Source organism: Adiantum capillus-veneris, chromosome 10, assembly GCF_014529385.1.
Source record: "Adiantum capillus-veneris isolate H3 chromosome 10, ASM1452938v2, whole genome shotgun sequence".
NCBI classification, from domain to species: domain Eukaryota; kingdom Viridiplantae; phylum Streptophyta; class Polypodiopsida; order Polypodiales; family Pteridaceae; genus Adiantum; species Adiantum capillus-veneris.
The window spans coordinates 161849187-161867141 of record NC_140940.1 but is presented as its reverse complement, the minus strand read 5'-3'; the positions used below and the strand labels follow the sequence as shown (position 1 = coordinate 161867141).

Below are 17955 nucleotides of genomic sequence, written 5' to 3'. Positions count from 1 at the left end.
CAGTTGAGGACCAGATTTGCATGGAGCCGGTCCCCCCTCCAAAAGGCTTTGTATTATGGTTTCTCCCATCAAGAGAGACATTGTACAATACAATTCTTTGTGTTCCTTCAAGACTAGCTAGTGCAATGAAGATGAAAGCTTCATGCACTAAGCAAAACACTTAGCAAACACAACATTAATTATCCCCGGTCTCAGACCCAAGACCTCACACACCTTCGAAGATGGTGAGAGCTAGTAGGGTATGAGAGTAGATTGAGAGGAAGAAGGAGTATCTTACGAGAAAGATGTACATCTCCTCACATAATCACTCATATTAGCATATCTTATCTTAGTAATTAGCTCGGTAGAGGAGATGAGCATGCATTGAAACTTGGCTCTTGGTTGGATTTGCATCCACATGCCAAGAGTGTGTCGATGTAGGCGTCTATCTCACAAGCTTGGAGTAGGTGATGAGCTCTCCATTAAAGCTTGGGAAGAGATAGTCTTCTTTACTTCACACATAGACTGTGTGTGAGTGTGTGTGTGATAATGCCCCGCAAAAATCAGCCCCCTCTCTCTCTTGGGCGAGCCCTCTTGCTAAATGCTCTTGCTATCCTCCCATTGGACCTCCCTAGGGCTAACCTATCACAATTAAGCAGCATAAGTGATAGCCTTCTGACATGTGTCCCCCTTTCCCCTTTTGTGAGATCTTTAGGTAATTTAATAATTAAACTAAACTCTCATTGGACCCCTTTGCCTCCAGGCAAGCCATTGGGCTCCTGAATGCTCATTGGACCCCTTGGGAGACTGTCCAATAGTCTTCTAGGAGACTTAATTTTCATTGGTTCTTTTTATTAAGTGTTTTTAAATTAATTAAACTAGATTTACTCTAGCCTAATTCTCATTGGTCCACCTCCAAGGCCATCCAATAGGAATTGGGTACACCTTGTGGGCATCTGGCCTAGGGAGCTGACATGTGTCCCTCATTCCCTTTGTGTAAAGGGAGCTTGTGTGTGTGTGTGTGGCTTTCTCTCTCATCCCTACATGCTAGGCTTGCCCCCTCCTATGTAGGGATATGGAAAGACTTTTTTGGTACACACACAAAGCATCCAATTCCCTTAAGGTTGACCTTTGGACACAACCTTTGAATTTTGGAACTTTAGCATTTTGGAAGTCTTAATGGGCTGAACCTTAGGGTCTTTTTAGCCCATTGTTGCACATGGCTCTTTTGCAGATGGCCCCCCCTTTGGATCCCTATTTTCCCTCCTTTGGATCCCTACTGTGGCCGGTCTGCTAGCTTAACCAATATTCTAGCTTTTTCTCCCCTGGCACTTCCCCATATTAAATGATCAGTTTAACATGAGAAAATCATTTAGGATAATTAAATATTGATTATTATGACACCAAGATTCAAAATTAGGCTCTGATACCACTTGAGAGGGCCATATCCAGACTCGACCCTACTCAGCTCCCTCAGTCCTCCATACCGTTCCAGGGACTAACGTAGATCTATCTGCAGGTATCCCTCCCACTTGGGACCGACACTCAGATAGGACTGCGGCCTATCTCGAATGCCAACCCAAGGGGGTACATCCCTTCATTCAATGATTCTATCCGCTTCTCATAATCAATTTGTCCTTGACAGCTTTCCGCACCCAAAATCGTGGTCCTTAGTCTTGATTCTCTTGATCTTTAACTTGAGGATCTACTCTTGCTTTCTTGTTCTCCCTTCGTTCATGGTGATAACCTGTTTTCCCCGACAAGCAAGCATGGAAGTTATCACTTTCCCCTAAGAAGAGGGATCTTGCAATCCTACCTGGTCTCACCGTCCCCGATTACCCATTTTTATCCCATGTAGTCCTAGCGTTTAACATTAAAAAAATTTAATCAACAATCCGGCCATCTGACCCTTCGGATCCGCCCACCCACTGAACCATTTCATGAAAATCCCTTCCCGAGGTAGTACTTATCTACTACAAAATCAGGAAGACAGCAGTCTATCAGACATCATCAAACAACAAGCAGCATGCAATCTGTTGCATACCCTCGTTCAGGGAAATTCATTTGGTTATTTCGACCAGATCTTTATTTAGAAACTTTTATTTCATTTCTTTACCTTTATCTGCTACAATTAGTTGTAACTAGTTTCCTAACTAATCATGCAACACATGTAGTTTCAACCAATTCATCTTGCCTTACTACTCAGGACCAAGATAATCGGTTACAAGCCATCAAAATGGTAGCACCTTCACAATATTTCCCAGAATTAAGTGTTTGGGAAAGGCTCATCAAGTAATTTAATCATTCCTTCCTAAGCATTTTATTTCAAGAGATATAGCACCATCTGATGCAAAGGATAGCCCCTATATTCCTAGCCTTTCTAGTTCCTTTTTAAGCAACCAAGCGAACAAATATTCTTAATTAAATTCACATCATCCTCCCTGAGTATAACCTTCTCATCCAACTATTGGCATCAGGCCATACCTGGATTATGGCCAATTTCAAATAAGATACCGCGGGTACTTTACCCGGCCAGGCAAAGATAAAACAAACCCATTCATCCCTTATCCCTCAGGCATGAATGACCTAGGTATAACAACTTGCCGGTTACGCTGTCCAAGCCGAAAAGGGCCAATCTCCGTCAAGTTCCCCAAGAGAATCCTTTCAATGGGCAAGCCTTTCAATCAAACTGACTCCAAGAAGATCCATCTTGGTTTCCGGTCATTTCAAGACAATCTTCAAAACTCCTAGTTAAATCTATGTTTTGCAATGGGCTATCCCTATCACCTCTCGAGATTCCTTTTTAACTCCTAGTTGGTAATTTTCAGGTTCATTCATTTATCAACCTTAATTCCTACTTTCATTAATTATCTACCAGCCAAGTTTATTTCGAAAATACAAGCGAGTTTTTGCCGTAGGCATTTGATGGTTAATGTCTCTTCGGAAATGCCAACTTTTTAAGTTCAATCCCCGTTTTGTACGATTCCCAGGTTTTTGCAATCCTTTGCCATCCATGGAAGCTTGTAGAGTTTTCGGTTCAAACAACACGGAGATTAATCCGCGAATCCTTTGCCATCCATGGGCATCTCCATGGAATCTTGTAGAGTTTTCGGTTCAAACAACACGGAGATTAACTCAAGTGAATGGTGCAAGTGAAAAAAATTAAAACACTAAAAAACTGTCTTTTTCTCTCAAATTGACTCAAATTGTTTACTGTAAGAACCTTACAATAAGAGTTATAACATACATGAAAATCAAAATGAGTGGCAATGTGCACTATTTATTAGAATTTTTTTAAAAACTCTATCAAGATCCTCTAAGCAGTCTTTGTTATTTTCGGAACTAGATCTAAAAAAGTGAACCATTCAAGTTTTAACTTTTTTGCATGGTCACATTCTTTGGGTCATAATTTATCAAATGACCATTGGATCGTGCAAAATGAATTCTATGTCATTAGATATCTAGTATAAAATATCTAGGTTTTTTGTAAATAAAAATTCTAACAAAGAAAATTGAATAATAATTATGTAGAGATCCAAAAAATTATCAATAGATCAAGTTATATTTCTTGTCAAGTGAACAATTGATGTGCAAAAGGGCAAGTTAAGCAAAGAAGCCCATATAAAGTTATATAGGTATTTGTTCTAGGTCGCAATATTATGACAAGGCGTGATAGGCTAAGCTAAACTACAGTAGTCCTTGCACATAAAATTTCCATTTTGGTGTGAAAATCAAAGATCAAAAATTTCCATTGTGTTTACAACTATGTGTTTTGGGTGGCCACCAAATCTTGCCTCTTCAAAGTAAGTGCAAGCAAGTCAAATGTACATAGGAGTGGCAAAAAGGAGACTCTTTTTTGGCAGTCTTGGTGGAGGCAACTATTGAAAGTGGGTACATCTTATCATGCATACATCCTTTACATATTGTAAAAGGAACACCATGTAGTGGAAAAAAATATTTGATTATATGTTTGACATACAAATACATTAAACAAAACAAGAGTGTCGTACTTATTGCATTGGTAAGAGTAGCAACAACAAGACTTAGTAGCATAGAGATCCACAATTGCCAACTTTGGAGACCAACTAGAAATCAACAATATCCCCTATCCATTCACGAGAGTGATGATAGATATATGGATATATAAGAGATTGGTGTGATAATCATTGATGAGATATCCATGCTCACACAAATGCCTTTTGATCTGGTTGTAAGGTGGATTGTCAATGTAATAGCTGGCACGTTGCTAAATCCTTTTTGAAAAATGTGTCACTTTTCTTGGAGACCTTGTCAAGCTACCCATAGCATGTAACGATGCAAAGGATATTTGTTACACATGGCATATTACAAGCTATGCCCAACAATCACTAACTACATGCAACTTTCTACAATATGACATGCTTTGTATGGCATGCCATCGACCCCAGTTACTTACCATTATTTGGGAAAGGAAACCCATTGTTCATAAGATTGAGACCACTTTGGGTGGTTGTATTGTACAAGAAGTGGATGCACATTATTACATTAACAATTCCACTACATCAACAGATCAAATGTCCAACACTACAACACCTTCACCTTACACAAGTTGTACATACAGAAATTAGGTAGTTCAAGATGAAGACTAATGCAAAAGACATCAGTGTACTCCAGCAATGGCTCCATGAACCCAAGTTCAACAAGCTTGCCTCTATGACAATAGGTGCCTGTTGCATGATCACACAAACATCAACTTGACAATTGGTGTAGCATGCACAGTCAATGAGATAACAAAGATAGCATAAGGACAAGTTATCTTTATCACTCTTCTCATATAATGCATTGGAAAATCACCCACGCTTCAATGAACCATGCATGAAAATACCATTCAATGCAACATGGTACCACAAATCCACATTCCCCTTAACTTTGGCTTACGTCATGACCGGGCATAAGGCACAAGGTGCAACAGTATCAAGTAGAGTCTTGCTAATGTTTAGAGATGCCTTTGCACTAGGATTTGCCTATGTCATGCTATCACAAATCACATATCGATGAAATCTCAAATTCTTGTGATGCCAACTCTTGAGACATTCCAACCTATTCCACTCAAAATTGTCCATGGAGTGCGACACTTGAGAAGATGTACATAACATTGATGGAAAAAATTCATCAATAAGATTCCAATAATATATCTATATAATTATTTTATTCCTTCCTTCACTTTGTCTTGTCCTAATATCATTAAGTTTCAAATCTAATTTTTATCAATGTTTGTGTGACTAATTGAATTTCTCAAGGTATTTGTATTGTAATAAACATACTTTCTACTCTCTCCAATCCCTTACATTTAGTGTTTTCTAAACAATCTAATTTTTCACCATTGCAGAACAATGTGTATAGTCAACAAAATGAACAACAATAAGATATACTAGTAAATAAAGAAACCACCTACTTTTATGTCTTCCATGCATGCCACCATATATACTAATGAGTGTATGAGGCATTTGTAGAGACTTTTGCTCTCTTCAAATAGAACATAGCTGCAAGAAATATCCCAAAGTAGATACAAGTCTCTTCCCCTCCTCCATGAAAATGATCATGCTTAACTTTGGAGGTTGTCGCCCCGCAACATACATTAAGGGATTCTCAAATTTCATGGAAATGCAATCGATCATGGACAAGTATGAAAGAAAATACACATAGAATAAAACTATGGGCATCCAAAGAGCAATTAGTCAGTGTCATACATTAAGGGATTCTCAAACTTCATGGCAATGCAATCGATCATGGACAAGTATGAAATAAAATACACATAGAATAAAACTATGGGCATCCAAAGAGCAATTAGTCAGTTTCATACACTTATTAATATAATAGTATTAGACTACTACTAGTTTATTTATTTATGCCAAATGAAAAATGTTTACTAACACAATCATCTATTATAGGTCTTATTAAAGCGATCATTGAAATATTGAGAATCAATATTGATGTGCCCAAAGACCACGACTGCAAAGGATTCAAATTGACTACTGGAGACAAAATTAATCATCAAATACTATATACTTAAAATGCTCCAATATGCCTATGGCATTGACTCCAGGAGCTACCAACATGACAAACATTGACACAAGCAAAATCTTGGCCAATTGCAAGAAAGAGTTCAAAGAAGAGACGCCATTATCACGGACTAGAAAATCACATGGCACCATGACAAAGATGTTTGCAAGAAACACTTTGAAGAACTTGATCCATATGTCTACATAAGCAAGTAAGCCCAACCTATATGTAATATTAAAATCTGCTAATTTTGTTCAACTAGATAAAATCTATTTTGCATATTTCATAGATTTTTCATTGTCTCACAATGCTCTTCTTTTTATTTGTAGAATAGGACATTAAGAACCATATGTTGCTACTCACATAGGACAATGCAAGCAACGAGAGACAAAGGACATCACATACACAGTCTAGGAATGAAAGAAAGTATATAGGTGTCACAAACAACTACACTAGAAGAAAGGTATACCACACTCAAAATGCACCTTTTGAGATGCATAGTGATGTATTATGCTTTAAGACATAAGTTGAAAACTTCTTGTTTGAACAACTCTCCACTTGTAGAAATTTGCATGTAGCATGAATACTAGAAAATCATTCAGTAAAATATTACAAGCTCTGTTAGATACAACATTTTACAAACTCATCCACCAAATGCAAGAAATACACATTCTTGAAACATACATGAAAAATCTACATTCACTACATCCCTGTCGTCTATGCCTCATTCAAATTGATGCTTGTCAACACAATGTCTTCTTGTTCATCTCATTTCCGCTCCTTAACTATAGTATCTTGTCATTAAAATTTCTTTTATGTTTCATGTCCTATAAATTAATGTTTTCTCAATGATGTCTTGTAATATGAGTCCAAAACCTCTTCACATTGTACTGCTTCACATGGTTCAATTAAATTAATGTTATCTTAAAGTGGTTGTTGTGGCCTTTAGCTTTGAGACTACATCTTGTTTAAATTGCATGTCACACTACAAGAGGTTCTTCACACTTGTGATGGCTTTAGCAACAAAAATACACGGGGATATTTTTTCCCTAAGCATCTCTATACGCGTCGCAAAGAGAACATAGCTATCAGAGTTGCTATATGCGTCTCTATATGCGTTGTTATATAGCGATGCATATAGAGATGCATATAGCGATGCAAATAGCGACTCTGTAGTTCCCAATTTAGCGACGCCTATAGAGACGCTACAGGTCCAAAAATAGCGACATATATAGCGATGCTCGAGAAATTTTTTTTGGGTGGCAGGCATACATTGCCCTGCCACCCCATCAACCATACTGAACATAAAGTTTCCAAAAGTAAGATGCAAAACTAACAAAAGTATATCGAAGAAAGTAAATTGACAAAAGTAATACACTAACAAAATTGTACACATCATAGGCAAAATCACTTGATTGTTAAGCTTTGACCAAAGTGTACTAGTTACAACACAATTGTCATTATTGGAAAAATACGTCGTTGGCTAATAGTTACAAAATTGACGTACACACATCATCTCCTAATACATGCTATGAAAAGAAAAAACTAGTGCTATCTAGCTATGTCTAGTTTGACATCGACTAATCTGACGTCTCATTGCGTCTCAGCAGTGTATTTGTTTGACTCTGCAAAAACAAACAATAAGACTTTCTGTAAGTATAAACATATAATTACAAAACAATCTAATTATTAGCTTATTAAAATACAACAAATGTAAGAGAGTAAAGCTAAATACTAACCAAGCCGGAGCGAGAACTCAAGATGTCCATAAGGGCATTTAAGCTCTTTCTGTCTGCATACTCGCGCTCGTATGGTGTGGGGTCACGTCCAGTCATCGACCACTGTTCAAAACATACTTGAAGAAAATATTATGTTAGATTTTAAAATTACCAAAACCCATAACTACCAACCCAAAGGGCAATGCAAAAAAATTTACAAAGTCAGCCTCAAATGACGCCCATCCGTCACTCCCCAAGTGGTGTGAGCTTTCTGCTTTTACTCGCGCTATGGCTGCCTCTTTTTGTTGCTTCCACTTGTCGGGATTCTCGCGTGCTACTTGCTTTTCATTCTTTCAATCTTCTTTGGCCAGCCAATCTAGCATGATCCACCCATGCTTTATTGCTTTCTACACTTCATAGCGCTTGTGCTTGCAGTACTCGCGCATTTGCGCCTTCATCAAGTCTTCATTGAAGCGCTCATCCCGATTTGACACAGGAAACTTGTCATGCAACATGCTGATGACTTTGTCTTTTAATTCATTTGGCACTTCACTCCAAGTGTTTAGTATGTAGTGCCGAGACACCTGAGAGAAAAGGTCGCACATGCGCGAGATCACCTTCTTGCAGTCGTCATCATCCAAGATGATGATGTCGTTGATGTTGAACGAGTACGGCAAGCCCTCTCGCATGTGATGCGTGCACTTGGGTGTCATTGCAGGCGTCTCGGCAAGGGTCTCAAGTGGTATCTCGATGGGGTACGGGTTGCAGGTGTCTCCACTGAAGTCTGTGCCCCGAAGCGAGGAGTGTCGAGTGGTGTGTAGCTAGGAATAGCCGATAGCCACGTAAAACCTGAAGTAGAGGGCGACACTGTGGTTGGTGTGGGGGCGGGCAAAGGAAAGAGAGGTAAGGATCCTTGACAACTATGAGGTGGTGTGGAAGCATCAGTGATGCCTCCTCCACAGCAACTGTCGCCGCCACTAGAGCGTCGATGCCTAGAGGAGAGTGTAGATTGTTTGGTCAACACCAAACTCTCAAAGCGCGCTGATTGCTTAAAAGCAAACGAAGACTCTGAAGGTGGAACAACGCGACTGTGACCCGAAGCGATGGTGGCCCTCGTATCATCTCCTCTGCTCGAGGTCCAAGGAAGCAAGAAACTGATCATCATCCGTACCTGCATTAAATGCAAGAACACATCCTAATGATGAATGGAAAAGAAAATCCAAATAAGTTATAATTTGATTCACAATTTAACTTTCACAAGTTTAGCATAGAGACAAGAATGGGTATAACTGCATGTGAATACAATATATGTGACAAAAGGGAGCAAAATTGCTCGGATACAATGTCTATGGTTTTAAGAGGTCTATCTCTTATCCTCACATAACTTAGCATAACTCCCTATGTCTATATAGAGCTCTCCATCTAGGCAAATGTCCTCCGTTTTATTTTGTAGGTCCTCTACATGCATCCCATAGAGAGTAGCAGTGCCAAAGCAGGCCTGGCACCACATCAACAGCTTCTGAATCAGTATCCTCTCCGATCTCCTCCACATATGCCAAGGTGATTGGTAAATTGTAGCCCTCATACATCCATGCACTCCAAGGGGCTACCGCAATGACATACCACCATTTTGGTGCAGACTTTGTCTAGGGCCACATGTGATGCATGCTCTGCATGTATACACATGACAATAAATCCACATGAGAAAAACAAAGGTTTAATGTGTAAGTTTGAGTATCACCTGAGCATTCTGTTAATCCAAGATAGTCATGCATGTGGTCCACATCAGAATGCCTCTGATCAAGGCATTGCGTCGACTTGTGTGTTGGCTTATATCTACCACTTATATGCCAATCCACAATTGTTGTAGCTCTTCCAATAGTGGATGAAGATACACATCCATATTCTTCACTTTATACCACCCTGGCACTATCAAGCTTAGAAATAGATGCCCCTTCTTGGTCGTCAACCATGGAGGAATATTGTAGTTGACAATGACAACTGGCCATACACTGTAAGATGTCAACCTTTGACCAAATGGATTTACGTCGGCCGAGGTGCAAATTTTGAGCTTCCCTAAAAAAATCCGGCCATGTGTCGTCTATATTCTTCCATGCCGTGCAATCTGCAAGGATCCATAGCACACCGTCTGAAGATCTACTCTCCTCGTGCCATGATGCTAGAGTGGCCATGGACTTGCATTTGAAGAAATGCTTGATACGAGGAAGTAGAGGAAAGTGTCACAACACCTTTTGCGTCACTTATTTTCCATGGACATCTATTCGATATCTCTCGGAATCACATTTTGGACACTTCTCCATGTCCATGTATTCCCCTCTAAAAAGAATGCAGTCGTTAGGACAAGCGTGAATGAGATTGTAATCCATCCCCAAGTTTTGCAAGATTTTTCTTGCTTCCTCTCTGAAATTTGGCATCACATTATCAGCTGGCAGTATGTGCTCTTTGAGCAATCTACGCAGAGAAAAAATGCAAAACACTTATGTATGTACTTTTGTACATTATACATTTAGTGAAACATTGAAGTAGACACATTGTAATAGATCACCTGAAAAGTGCTATGATGCTAGTGTCACTCCATCCAAACTTTTCCAGCATGTTGAGAAGAACCAGGAGTGCCTTCAATCTAGACACTCGTGCTTCACCATACAATGGCGTATCGGCCTCACTTTTCACGTGATCAAAGATAAGCCTTTTTGAATCCATGATCGCATAGCCTTGTTGGGAATGTGCTCTGCATGATCACCCTTCCAGTTGTCAGAGGCTCATCTTGTGGCCTCATGTATGTTGTTTGAGTAAAGCGCTTACGAAAACGTCTACTGACTTGCAAGATTGCTGCATGTTGGCCAGCGTCAGAGTCCAACGAGTTGTAATTGGAAACAACTCCATCTGTAATAAATGGGTCGAACTCGCCAAATTCGTGAACATGCTGCAAAGAAACGCGTATTGTCCATCGCACAGCATGTTTTCATTGATTACAAGGACATAAGATCCTTCTTGAGAGATAGGCATTTCGATTGGACGGCCCCACATCATCGTCACTACTCATAATGAATGTAAAAACCTTGAACCCTTAACATGAATTTAATATTCTCTTACTCTCCTCTGTCTCTTATCTCTCTCTCTCTCTCTCTCTCTCTCTCTCTCTCTCTCTCTCTCTCTCTCTCTCTCTCTCTCTCACACACACACACACACACACACACACACAAGAATCCATACACTGTAAACTACCTCACATTCTCTAGCCATGTCCGATCCCCGCACACCTTGGTCTAGAGGTGCACGGAGATCAAAACCACCGGGTTATAATCTCGTCTTTATTGATCAATGCCTATATTTGTAAGTACAAGAAATCTACACACCCACGTCTACATGACAATGCATGTAGTGGAAAAAACCCCTTTGCCTCTTGTTCAGCTGTAGCCATTTCGTAGTGTAAACTACTTAAAGAGCTATGGTTGTAAGTGAAGCCACCGTTTTGTGGTGTGCGTAGCGCGAGAGTGCTCCCACTTCTCTAGAGTGCTTTGAAGAAGAACTTCTTTATTATGCTTCTTGCTCAACATCTCTTCACAACAACTCCTTGTTCAGGGGAGTACTATGCACATTACATGCCTGCCTCCACTCCGAGGTATTGTGCCGTTGAAAGCTTTCCAACCTAATGCCACATCCGTGGAGAGAGAGAGATATATAGAAAGAGAGAGAGAGAGAGAGAGAGAGAGAGAGAGAGAGAGAGAGAGAGAGAGATAAAGAAGGTAGAGAGAAGAGCGTAGAAAGTCATTTCCAAACTCCATCGTAGAGACATAAATAATACCTTTTTCAAAGCACTCTACAAAAGCCTCTGTACTCTCGCATTGCGCACCTCACAAAATGGTGGCTTTGCTTATAAGCATTGCTCTTTACTTACTTGCAAGCTCACATGCACAAACGGCTTGTCCACGAGCCGTTTGTACATGTGAGCTTGCAAACAACTACATACCTAAGCTCATGTGAGCTACATGCAAACTACTACGAACATAACCATAAATCTAACTCTAAATTTAAACCATAAGCGTAAAGCTAAACTTAAATATAAAAACTAAATCCAAAATCTAATCTTAAATCTAAACCTAAGCTCTAATCACTAAGTATCTTTAAATATTCCTAACTATGCTCTAAACCTTAAATATAGACTTAAATCCTAAACCTAAACCCAAAGCTCTAACATTAAATCTAACCCTAAACTTTAACTTAAATATAAAAACTAAATCCTGAACCTATGACTCTCTCTCTCTCTCTCTCTCTCTCTCTCTCTCTCTCTCTCTAAATATTATCTCTCTTTATTTATATATTACTCTCTATCTCTCATTCTCTCTCTTTCTGTCTCCTTCTCTCTCTCAATGTATATGTGTGTTTGTGTCTATGTGTGTGTATTTCTCTCTCACTCACTCTCTCTCTCTCTCTCTCTCTCTCTCTCTCTCTCTCTCTCATAGTAAAGATATATTAGTTGATAGAGCCATTGAGCTCGGGAGAGCTAGACGTCCACAACATCAACTGAAGCTCCATTAGAGGATAAGGACTACTCTAGCTGATATGGGAGACGCCCATTACGTCTATCTACAAAGGCGGACATTGAAGAAGCTCTTCACCGACCGATGCACTACTTTCTCGGACAACACAGACATTAGATTAGGTCCACAAGGAGTTCATCGGATTGGTCTCATAAATCATTTTGGCATTTTGAAGATGTTTAATATAACATTTCATTTCATTTCTCTCTCTCTCTCTCTCTCTTTACTTTCTTTCTCTCTCTTTGTCTCTCTCTCTCTCTCTCTCTCTCTCTCTCTCTCTCTCTCTCACACACACACACACACACACTGTGTGTGTGTGTGTGTGTGTGTGTGTGAGAGAGAGAGAGAGAGAGAGAGAGAGGGAGAGAGAGAAAGAAACAAGGGAAGGGAACATGAGAGAGAGGAGATGAAGGGAGCATACATGGCTCTCCCTCCTCTCCTCGTTTGTGTGTGTGTGTGTGTGTGTGTGTATGAGAGAGAGAGAGAGAGAGAGAGAGGAGAAGGAGGGAGGGGCAGGTATACATGTTTTTCAGAGAGCACCAAAACTGAGACCTACATATCTAAGTTTTTGGTGCTCTCGGATTATTTTTACAGGGTAGGCGTCGCTATAGACGTCGCTATGTAACAAAGACTATAGCGATGCCTATAGCGACGTTGATATGTTCTCACATTTCAGCGTCGCGCTACGAGCGTCGCTACGCTGAAGAACCTCTTGTAGTGTCATTTAAATTGGTGCTCTATCATTAAGATGTCCTCCACCTACATTAGGGCCAAAAACAACTATAAAAGAGTTGTTTTCTAATCACTTGATTAAAGAACAGGCACATAGAATGTTGAAACATGTACAAAATTATGAAGTTCTTGTCTTCTCTATAACTTGAGCTTTTCTTAGATGTTTTGGCTACAAATGTCTAAATGGCCCTCTATGTTTTTAGAAACTGCTAAATCAGATGACATTTTTTCCATTTTTGAGGATAACATAAAAGCTTAGGCACAAAGTACAAGGGTACTTTTTACATTTTTGAGAACTAAAAAATCATTTGAGCATTGGATATGATGGTGCTTGAAGATCTGGACCATTAACAAGGAAACATAAACCAAAGAGATCTTTTCCATTACCCTCCATTTTTTCAAGCATTTAATTGTCTTAGAAGAATTCTCCCTCCTCCTTTTTATGTTTTCTGAGTTTCAATGGATTCTTCCTATCGTCCCTCTAACAACATCACTTGCTTCCATCTCATAAAGGTGCGCATAGAGTGAAGAGGACCATATAAGATGTAGGAAAAAAACCACTAGAAAGGGCATACCGTTGCGTTCAAAAGTGATAGACAGTGGGTGACTGGCTAAAGTACAACATGTTTACTTGGCCAAGGACATGGTGTCAAACTTAGATGAGTATCCTTATCTAATTCATTCCGTAAGTGTGCTCTCATACTTTGTTCAATGAGCAAGAATGGTTTAAAGATCATTCTTTCTAATTTAATTTGAATATGTCTTTCCATCCATAGCTATGGAGTGACAACCTATAGAAAGCTTGAATATCGACTACTACTGATGACTTCATAGTGTTTAAGTAGTCCCTTGGTTCATCACAAGTAAGAAATTAAAAATAAACTCGGGTGTGCAATTTCAAAGATTGAAATTTTGTTTGTATTCATAGGAATAGGTATACAAGGGTTGAGTTACACATTTACAAAAAGTTAGGGTTTCATTACAATAATCAGTGCTTCCTCAAGGAAAATGTACTTTTCTAGCACGAGGCAATTTCTTATCCTTTTCTAAACTAACTCTTTGTCTTTTTTACTTGGGCTCCCGTAGGGACATAGCTGGTTCCTAAGAAGGTGGTGATTGTGGTTACTTTGGTGACTAGGGAGAAGGCCCATGAGGTGTTGACATAGGTGGATCTTGTTTCTCCTCCTTAGGTGATTTCTAGGGAGACTTCTTAGGTGATTTCTTTAGTGACCTTTTTGCATTCTTTTCTATATTCTTGGGTGAAAGGAAACTTGAGAGATGAAAAGATATTCCTCTCCTTCTTTGCAGAATTGGGTTACTGTAGTTTAAACTTAATTGGTGAATGATATGGTAGGCCCTTGCCTTGGCTTTTGATTGAACTCTTATGTTTCTTCTTTCCTTTCTCCTTGCTTGGCCTTTCTTTTCTTCCAATGTTCTTGCTTTTAGGACTCTTAAGAGGATGATTCCCTTTGAAATCTTTGGAGGTGGCAAAGGAGAATCGAGATCATTGGGACAAGTAGCCTTCTCCAAATGTAAAGAAATTTCCTTTTTTCTGACCCACCAAACCCAAGACTCAAGATATTCATGCAACTACAAAACCAACAGAGTGCAACCAAGATGGTGAGAAACCCTAAAAGTGTTCTTTGAAAACACTATAGATTGTTAATTAAATTTCAAACATATAGTCAATGTAGACATTCTAAATTTGGATTCTATAAATTTCCAAGCTTTGGCAATCATTGTCCAGCCAACAAGAAGTTGAATCAAATTGCAGAGGTACAATTTGGTTGAAATATTCAAATGGATGGTGATCATCCTCTATCTTAAAATCACTATACTCCTTAATCAAGAAGTCCATAATGAGCTTGCTAGCATTGCAATAAGAAATAAGAGATTTTAGGCTCCAAGAGGTTTTGAACATATGGATAAATATATGTAGAAAAATGATAATCATCTTTTTGATTGTCAATGGATGCCCGAAATTGTACTATTCATAAACAGTGGCATATCTCTTCGATAGGTTGTCAATGCATTCATGAAATTGTATTAAAAAACAATGCATATCTCTTCAATAGGTTGAAGTTGATAGAACTCCATGTCCATTGAATACACCAAAGCAGGTTAGTATTTTGATCAAACAAATCAAAATACCTAAAAAGTAGATATTCTACCTTTCAAGAAAGGGATAAAGGTTATGCTACAACCCAACATTTCAAATCATCCATTGAAAAATATTTCAAATTTTCCCTAATTCTTGAAAAAAAAAAATGTCACTGGTGGATGTGGATCAAGCACAAATAATTGCTTGGAGAACTCCTTAGGTAGTTCCCTTACCAAACTTCTTAGAAACATTAAACTAAGCAAGCAAAAGAAAACATACATTTAGCGGTTTGAATTCCATAAAGCAATCACAATAGTCACTTCAATTCACAAAAGAGGGCGGTGTCAAAAATCTCTAGATTGATATCAAGAAGCATACTTAGGTAGATCCACCCCCCTTTTTTCTCTTCGTGCAAGACAGTCTCACAGTCCCATTTTTTGCTTGTTCCAACTTTCTTAACACGCTTTGGCTCTCTTGACATAATGTACGTTCATAACTTTGAAATAAAACAAGATATGAATCTTTTGACATCACCATTGCATTCGGAATGTCCAAAAACCTTGGGAACAATTGGCTACATCCCTCATTCGGACACCTAGAGAGGCTTTTTACGGCAAAAAAGCCTCTATAGGGCACTGATACGAATGAAGCGAAAAAGGGGGGTAGTGAGAATCACCTTGGGAACAACTGACTACATACCTCATTCGGACCCTTGGAGAGGTTGTTTTATGGAAAAATATCCTCTGCATGCCACTTGCCCGAACAAAGCGAAAAAGGGGGGCATTAAGATGTCCTCCACTTTATGTCTCTTAAATTTTATCTCAATTATTTATATTGTTCTTTTGACTCACAATACTACTAATGGCAAGGCCAGTTAACGAGGGTAGCCCTAATGCTGAGGCAATTGGCTATGAGTGCATTCAACTAGGATCAGGTAAGCATTTGATTGAGCTGACACGAGGCTACCCAATATAAGACAATCTCTTATTTATTATATCAAATATAATGGATGTGTGCCAATGCACATGCACTCCTTCTGTCCATGGAACTAATTAACACATCTAACATCAAGTGATTAACGATCCACAATCATTACTTCGTTAGCAAAGTGGCAAGTTTTTGCTGCTTGGCCCCTCAGCAGCCCATGTGGCTGCACCTCATCTCTTTTAAAAAAATAGTGCCGACGCTGTGAAGCTCTAAAAAAAGCAGCGCCGTCAGCTCTAAAAAGCATCGTCAAACATAGCAAACAAGCATAATAAAAAAAAACGCAGGCCCGTCTTCTCCACAGGCAGTTTGAAGCATCAAGCGACACAAGCAAAACAGAGCGCTTCAGTAGGCTCTGCCTCAAGGATTGCCTCACTGCCAAACAACACAAGCAGGTTCTCTCTCTCTCTCTCTCTCTCTCTCTCTCTCTCTCTCTCTCTCTCTCTCTCTCTCTCTCTCTCTCTCTCTCTCTCTCTCTCTCTCTCTCTCTCTCTCTCTCTCTCTCTCTCTCTCTCTCTCTCTCTCTCTCTCTCTCATCCACCGTAAAGGAAACGCTCATGTCCCCTCGAGCCTTTCTTGAACCCTTCAATTTCATAATTTTTATTGCTTGAATAGTTTTTGTAAAGAAGCATCACCTAGAGAGCAGGCCCCGTGAGCGTGTGGTAGGTCACCGCGAGCGAGCCCACCGCTGGTAACGAGAGCAACGGACCATTAACATGTCGAGTAGGAAAGAATGTTTTGAAAGAAACACACAGTCTCCCTCGTGTAGGACCCTGGAGGTTGTGTGTAGGCGCAGCTATGGCGGAGCTCCTGCCAGGCTTGAACGACAAGGTGGCTTTGCTTTGCCTCGCCAGGGTTCCTCGCATCTATCACACAGCTCTAAGAACTGTTAACCAAGGTGCTTGGCAAGATTTGAATGTGCGGCCAAGAGCTTCTTCTAATGCAGCGTGCAGCGCTGAAGAGAGGCTGCGGTGTGCTCTACCATGTCAAGTGCGCAGGGGGACCCACCAAACCGCAGCTTGACGTCATTGTTGGCCAAAGAGCCAGTCATGCTTGTTGCCTTTTCATCAAAGCAGCATAATATGCCTTTGCATACTCTTCCTGCCAATATAGCCTATAGACCTTGTGTGAAACAACGAACAGTCTGGAATTTTCAAAAGAGCACGACACTCCACAGACGTAGTTTACACACCTCATTTTTAAGCTTATCCCTGACATGACCCCAACGGTATGACCATGATGAAGCTCCTCTTCTTCATCGGTAGCAGGTGACTCAGTCCGCCTCAACTTCATCAATCGTTCATCGAACTCTATGTGCTTCAAAACCTTTTTGACTGTATTTCGAGTCCCGCAAATGCTTCCATTGATGCCTTCACTAGCAAGTATGATACCTCCTGAGACACGCTGTTCATATCAATCATAAATTTGTAAACAATCAAAACGGGAAACGTATCAAGACAGCTTGTACATTCAACCTCCCGGATACTGATCACTCAAGGTAAGAGATGACAACTAGAGCCTCATGAGACCAAGTCTGACTGATACCACAAGTCTTCTAAATGTAATTATAGAAAACCCCACCTCTTAGCCCTGAAATCTTCAAGCATCAATACCATAGATTTTGTAGGCCAAGCTCCTCCCTATTCATTCCAGCAATAGAAGGTCGACAATGTCACTGTTTGCCTCGTCGCCATGTTCGAATTCACCTTCACCTGCAGTAAAGCCTCTACGCCTTCCCATCCTAGAAATCATAGAAGCTATGTGTGTATGTCCACCTTCAACTACCTTACTCAGCTTGTTTATGTAGCCGCAACTACTTATGGCATAACTCTAC

The 17955-nt window shown here is 39.8% G+C and overlaps 1 pseudogene; it reads right to left on the bottom strand.

Moving 5' to 3' along the window:
* Nucleotides 1-7601: 7601 nt before the first annotated feature.
* Nucleotides 7602-8134, bottom strand: LOC147449984 (uncharacterized; annotated as a pseudogene).
* Nucleotides 8135-17955: the final 9821 nt, after the last annotated feature.